Source organism: Zea mays, chromosome 7 (genome assembly GCF_902167145.1).
Source record: "Zea mays cultivar B73 chromosome 7, Zm-B73-REFERENCE-NAM-5.0, whole genome shotgun sequence".
NCBI classification, from domain to species: domain Eukaryota; kingdom Viridiplantae; phylum Streptophyta; class Magnoliopsida; order Poales; family Poaceae; genus Zea; species Zea mays.
Window position 1 is genome coordinate 37,762,873 of NC_050102.1, and position 7,727 is coordinate 37,770,599.

General features: G+C 41.9%; 1 non-coding gene across 1 annotated transcript; it reads right to left on the bottom strand.

The window, feature by feature from the left end:
• Nucleotides 1-6,194: 6,194 nt before the first annotated feature.
• On the bottom strand, nt 6,195-6,333 carry LOC111589825 (small nucleolar RNA Z247). The gene has a single exon (XR_004851662.1). It is a non-coding gene; the product is annotated as a small nucleolar RNA Z247 (small nucleolar RNA).
• Between the last annotated feature and the right edge of the window lie 1,394 nt (nt 6,334-7,727).

Genomic DNA, 7,727 nt, shown 5'->3' on the forward strand with positions numbered 1-7,727 from the left:
TTGCCATGTAAGTATGTACATTAATTGTCTAGATAGATATACACTAGACATTGTATGATTGTCTGTATAGATATACACTGTATATAGACTAGATACACTAGACATTTGTATGGACTAGCTTACTGAACTTACACTGTGTAGATATACACAACATGTACATTAATCGTATAGACTATCAAATGCTACTATCACTACTGGACTAGAGAAATGGACCTAAAGGGGCTTTACCGTCTACCGATACTGAATGTATATACTTCGTAAAGGGCATTAGTAAATGTCCCATCTCTGTAGAGAATATTAGTGTCTACCAGGATGGTGTCTACCATGTCTACAGGATATTAGTGTCTACCAGGATGGTGTCTACCATGTATCCATAGAAGATATTAAGGGCATGTTTGGCATAACTCTACTTCACTTTAGATCAGTTCTACTCTAAAACTCTAGGTAGAACACTCTAGAGTTTAGATTGCTTTCTCATAACCCACCAGTGGCAGTGTCGGGTAAATAACTCCAAATTCCATATCTAGGTTGTTTCTAGATATTAGTGTCTATCAGAATGGTGTCTACCTTGTCGTAGAAGGTCTGCTTCACTCTAGATTAGTTCTAATCTAAAGCTCTGGGTAGAGCACTCTAGAGTTCAGATTCTTTCTCATAACCAACAAGTGGCAGTGGCGGGTAAATAACTCCAAGTTCCATGTCTAAGTTGTTTTTAGATATTAGTGTCTTCTAGGATGGTGTCTACCATGTCTCCGTAGAAGGTATGCTTCACTCTAGATCAGTTCTACTCTAAAACTCTAGGTAGAGCACTCTAAAGTTTAGATTTCTTTCTCATAACCAACTAGTGGTAGTGGCAGATAAATAACTCAAACTCTATGTCTAGATTGAGTTTTAGAGATTTGGGAGCAGCAAAAGAGGTACTCCAAAAATTTGTATTATCGCCCTGAAAACTCCATAGAATTTGTAACTCTAGAGTTTGGCAAGCTCTGACCAGCTTCTTCTTAGATTTTTACTATGGAACCATATCAACACATGCTCTAAGTACGGGATGGCATGGTATGGTGTTTATCATGTCATGTAAGGGCTTGTTGGGTTGGAGAGGATTGAGGGGCAATGGATTATATGCCCCTAATCTCCATACAACTAAACAATTCACATTCACGGACAACCAAATAATCTCAATATATTAGAATCATGTCTCTTTAAAGGTATTCATACTCGATGGTAAGATGTTTATCGTGTCCTCATAAAGGACAAATAAGCCTAAGAATATTAAGAATCATGTCTCTATAGAAGGTATTCATTGGATGGTGTTTCTAACGTGTAATATTAAGTTATTTAACATTAGTAACATATACTAATGTACATGCTTTATAAACCAATTGGTACTAATGACTTAACATTAGTACTGATTTTCAACTGGTACTAATGACTAAAGATTAGTACTGGTTAGAAACACTAATCGATCTATAGAAAAATATTATGTACATTGTTGAGATAAGATAGAAAAAGGGGGAAATTATTTATGGCACAGTGAAAAAAGTTGTTTGAGTTGTGGGACACCTGAAATAACACTATTTTTCAAAAAATACACTGAGAACGTTGGTTATAATCAGTGGCACTATACAACGATTAAATTTCGGCAAAACTTTGTCTAACATTTCTATTTTCAGTAAAAATTTGTTTGTAAGATTTTTCTTAAAATAGAAATTTTAGTTATTACGGTGTGCCCGTGACAATAACCAATGTTTCTTAGTGTTTTCCTAATAAATAGTGTTATTTTCAGTGACCCACAACTGAAACCACTCTTTGTCAGCGTGCCACAAATATTTTTTTAGAAAATACTCCATCTGTACCAAAATATTAGCTGTTTTAGCATTTTACTAGATTTGTACAATACCTAATGTATGTGTTTCATATATATGTCTAGATTCATTGTCATCCATTTCAATATAGACATAAAATTCAAGAGCTGAAACGACTAATATTTTGAGATGAAGGGAGTATAATTTGTATATGCGTCCTTTGAGAAAGGGTATATAATATTTTTTGTTTATTAGATCTTTTAAATTTTGTTCATTTTGTCTGATCATATGCTCACATCTATAGATATAATTTAAGAATATATAATGTAGTGATCTTCCATTAAATCTTATATCATTCAAGATATATGAAGGACGAGTGAGGTGACCAGAGGTGGGGCGAATGGGAGCCACAAAAATTTCTCCACTAGCGAGCACACGTGACTTGATCCTGAATTCAATGCAACCGCGAGGGACACTAGAGCACACGTGACTTGATCCCGAATTCAATCCAACCTCGAGGGACACCAAAAACTACTCAACACAATTCAATTCAATCTAGTGTCTAAAGAATATCAGAGGCGCTGGAAGAGATTGGAAAACACCGTGATGCCCCTGGCCGGTGTGCTGCATGTTTATATATGGGCAATAACAACCATTGTCGTGGTTTACATTTGGATAATCATGAGTCTGTTTTAGATAATCACGCAGAGTTGGTTACACAAGATAAACTCTAATACAACCGACTATATGAGATAAGATTGATATACTAACTCTGCGTTATCTGTTACAGGCGCTTTGCTTTACACGCCCCCTCAATCACAACTTTCTCAAGTTGAGATTGTATTTAAAGTTTTCTAATTTCTTCACTGTAAGAGCTTTGGTAAAACCATCTGCAATTTGATCTCCTGTGGGAACATAGTCAATGTCCAGTAATTTCCTGGCGACACGCTCCCTGACAAAATGATAATCCACCTCAATGTGTTTTGTTCTGGCATGAAAGACAGGATTAAATGATAAATACTTGGCACCCATATTGTCTACCCAAAGTTTTGCGACTGAGGGGCTTGAAACTTTCAGTTCATTCAAGAGAGTTTGAATCCACATGATCTCAGCTGTGGCATTAGCTAGAGCTTTATATTCTGCTTCAGTGCTGGATCGAGATACTGTAGCTTGCTTCTTTGCATTCCATGACACTAAATTATTTCCAAGAAAGATAGCAAAACCTCCGGTGGATCTCCTGTCATCGAGGCATCCTGCCCAGTCTGCATCTGAAAATCCGCTCACTAGAAAGGAGGAAGATTTGCACAAGCTTAGCCCAAGACTAATACTAGATTTAACATATCTCAAAATTCTTTTTACTGCTGTCCAGTGAGATGTGGTTGGAGCATGTAGAAATTGGCACACTTTGTTTACTGGAAATGCAATATCTGGTCTTGTTAAGGTCAAATACTGCAGGGCCCCAACTACACTTCGATATTGAGTAGCATCATTTGGCCCAAGCAGAGAACCTTCATGAAGATGTAATTTTTCACTTGTGGATAACGGAGTACTCTCAGGTTTACAATTCGCCATGTTTGTCCTCCGTAGTAAATCAGTTGCATATTTTCCCTGTGTTAACAGTATACCGTTTTGTGTCTTGTTTACCTCTATACCAAGGAAGTAGTGAAGATTCCCTAAGTCCTTTAGAGCAAACTCTTCCTGCAGATTTTTCAGTAGTGCTGAAACAGCTTCTTGCTTTGAGCTTGCCACAATTATGTCATCTACATATATAAGGATAAACATAGACACATCTTTGCTACTATAGAAAAATAGGGAAGTGTCGGCCTTGGAACTTCTAAAACCAAGATAAAAAAGTTTCTTACTCAACCTTGCATACCAGGCCCGAGGAGCTTGTTTTAGACCATAAAGAGCTTTGTCTAGTTTGCAAACATAACTTGGCTTCTCTTTGTCCTCATATCCAGGAGGTTGTTTCATGTACACTTCCTCTTCAAGGATTCCATGAAGAAAAGCATTTTGCACGTCCAATTGACGAAGAGACCACCCCCTAGAGATAGCAATAGAGAGAACAATCCTGATAGTAGTTGGCTTGACCACAGGGCTAAAAGTGTCCTCATAATCAATACCATACCTTTGTTTAAATCCTTTTGCAACCAGGCGAGCTTTATATCTATCTAAGCTTCCATCTTGTTTTCTTTTAATTTTATAAACCCATTTACAGTCAATTATATTCCTGCCTTTTTGAGGTGGAACTAAGTGCCAGGTTCTATTCTTTTCTAGTGCCATAAATTCAGCATCCATAGCATTTTTCCAGTTTTTATCACTCAAGGCGTCTTCTAAGTTTCGTGGTTCACCAGAAGTTGTAAGAAAATTGTACTTGATAGTGCCATCAGTATAAACTTTGGGCTTACGGATTCCATGTTGGAGACGTGTACTCGGGCGCCGCTGTTCCATATGCTGCGACTGCTGTTGGTCCCCCCCGGGTGCAGAGGATCCAAGAGGCGGGGCGTCCGTGGCTGCAGGCGGATCGTGTATGGCGCTCTCATCCAACTGCATGGCGGGCAGGGCAGCATCGTCAACAGGAGCTGGCATAGGTGACTCGGCCTCAGTACTTGGGCCGGAAGCATCATTTGACCCGGCTGTGTCCTGCACAGGTGGAGAGCTCAAAGCACATGGATTAGTAGTGTTAGTAGAACATGTAGGCACATGATTATCCACATGTTGGCCCCCATAACCGGTGATAATATCAGAATGTTGAAGGGATGGAGGAAGAAGGGAAATTTCTTGTTGGAGACGACGACCAGCATTGGGGCGGAGAGAGGAGAAGGGAAAAATTGTTTCATCAAAGATGACATCCCTTGAAATATAGACTCGTCCTGAAGAAAGATCAAGACATTTGAAACCTTTGTGAAAATTACTGTATCCTAGAAAGACACATTGACGGGAGCGGAATTGAAGCTTATGAGAATTATAGGGACGAAGGTTAGGCCAGCAAGCACAACCAAAAAATGCGCAAAAAGGAGTAATTTGGTTTTTGGTGAAAAAGACGCTCCAAAGGTGTTTCATAATTTATGGTTTTGCTAGGAGTACGGTTGATCAAATAAACAGCTGCAAGGAAGGCGTCATCCCAGTATTTCAGGGGCATAGAAGCATGAGCAAGAAGGGCTAGACCAACTTCAACAATATGGCGGTGTTTTCTCTCCGCCGACCCATTCTGTTGATGTGCATAAGGACAAGAGATATGATGGCTAATTCCAACTTTAGCAAAGAAGGAATGAAGTTTTTGATATTCTCCGCCCCAATCGGTTTGCATGGTTATTATTTTGCGATCGAAAAGACGCTCAACGAGAGTCTGAAATTCAACAAACTTTTGAAAGACTTCGGATTTGAATTTGAGAGGATAAATCCAAGTAAATTTACTATAATCATCGATAAAACTGACATAATATTTATTGCCTCCTATAGAGTTGGGTGCATGACCCCAAACATCAGAGAAAACGAGTTCTAAGGGATGACTCGACACATGACTTGACTTGGGATAAGGTAACTGATGACTCTTAGCCTTTTGACAGGCGTCGCAAACAGACTGTTTATTCTTCTCACTAGAACAAGGGAGATTAAAACGACGAATAACTTTTTCTACTATAGGAACAGAGGGATGACCTAGACGACTATGCCATTTTTCAATAGATGGTCTAGTGGCTCCATATGCTTGCTTGGATGATGTCAATGGCAAAGGATAGAGCCCTTTGTGGCAGCGTCCTTTAAGCAGAGGTCTCTTCGTGGCCTGATCCTTGATCACAAAGAAATTGGGATGAAATTCAAGAAAGGCTGAGTTATCGGTGGCTAGTTTATGAACTGAGACAAGATTCTTTGTAACTTGAGGAACATAAAGAATGTTATTGAGTTTAAGATCACGGTTATGAGTTGGAACAGTTGAATAACCAATGCGACTAATGTTCATACCTGCACCACTTGCCGTGTGGATCTGATCATGGCCTCTGTATTGGTCATGTACTGCTAGCCTCTCAAGATCTCCGGTGATGTGATCTGTGGCTCCAGTATCTACATACCAGTTTGAGTCTGCTCCATATGATGTGGCTGCTGCCCCTGCATATTTTTCATTGGGAACAAAATTTTCGTCAAAGCGATGCCAACACTTCATTACCAGATGTCCTCTTTTGCCACAGAGCTGGCACTTGGGCCTGCTGTCTTGTTGTGGAGCGTTTCTGTTGCCGATGCCAATCTAGCGAGACTGAGATCTGCCACGTCCTCGGCCTCTAGAATCTCTACTTCCTCCACCACGGTTGCCGCCTCTTCCTCGGGAACTTCCTCTTCCACGGGTGGCAGCGTTGACGGAGTAGGAGTCTGACTCGCGTAGGAGATCCAGCCGTTGCTCATAACTGAGCAGTTGGGAGTACACCTCCCGAATGGTGAGCGGATCAGCTCGCGCGACGAGGGAGGTGATGACCGGATTGTAGTCGTAGTCGAGGCCGGTGATGATGTACGAGATGAGCTCGTCGTCGTCGATCGGCTTGCCGGAGTTTGCCATCTCATCTCCCAGGGCCCTCATCTTGCCGACATATTCAGCAATTGTGAGGTCCCCTTTCTTGGTGGTGGCGAGGGCGATTCTTGTGTTGATGGAGCGTGCCTTGGTCATGGAGGAGTAAATTGTTTCGATGACCTTCCAGGTTTCTGTGGCAGTTTTGCATGCCGCTACCTGGGTGAGGGCTTCCTTGGTCATGGATGAGAGCAAGAATCCTAGGACCTGTTGGTCTGTGGTCTTCCAGTCCTCCCATGCCGGATTGGGAACGTCGACGTCCTTGTCCTTGATGGTGGTCGCCGGAGCTGCAGCAGCACCCGTGAGGTAACCCTCCAGGCGCACACCCCTGACGACGGCTAGGACTTGCATCTTCCAGAGTTGATAGTTCCCCTTGGCCAGTTTCTCAGAAACAGCTTGACCGACGAGGGGATTGATAATTGCAGCAGTGCTCGACATGATGATTCTCTGGTGGATTTTGGTGTTTATGGATTGGCTCTGATTACCATAAAGAATATTAGAGGCACTGGAAGAGATTGGAAAACACCGTGATGCCCCTGGCCGGTGTGCTGCATGTTTATATATGGGCAATAACAACCATTGACGTGGTTTACATTTGGATAATCATGAGTCTGTTTCAGATAATCACGCAGAGTTGGTTACACAAGATAAACTCTAATACAACCGACTATATGAGATAAGATTGATATACTAACTCTGCGTTATCTGTTACAGGCGCTTTGCTTTACAGTGTCGATTGATTACACCAAACTATTTGCGGAGAACTCTAGAAAACTACAGAAAATTGTAGAGGGTTATTCTACTTGTCTAAACTACCCCTATATACATAGAGCTTATCCACTCAGTCAGGGGCAAATGAACCAACTCCTGGAATATCGATCTGACCACCACACACTCTTCGCAAAGTTGCTTCGCCTCGACACACGTTTCGTGATGACATCACATGCCACCTTCGATTCCCTTCGCAACCGCGCCGCTGGTTTTTGAGGCCTAAACCCGGTGAAACCAGTGAACTGTACCGCTAGATGGTTTTGAGGCTCCACCATCGAAACCTCCATGAGTAGAGTACTCCATATGCGCCCTCACGTCCTGGACACGTGTCTCGCCAGTCCACGACTGCGCCGGTGACACAATTCGCTTCCGCCACATCCTCACACCTATCAATGTCCCTAGGTGTTAGCCAGCAAGGCTAGTCCCTAGCTTCTCTAGTCCCTCGATCAAGACTCAGCGCTCATCCTTTGCCGCTCCTGGTACATCGACACGAACCCACATTACCTTCACGTACGATGTCGACCACCGTCTCCTGACTACACACCTACACACCAGAAACCGAGAGACATGTTGTACAGCAACAAACTCGTACTCTA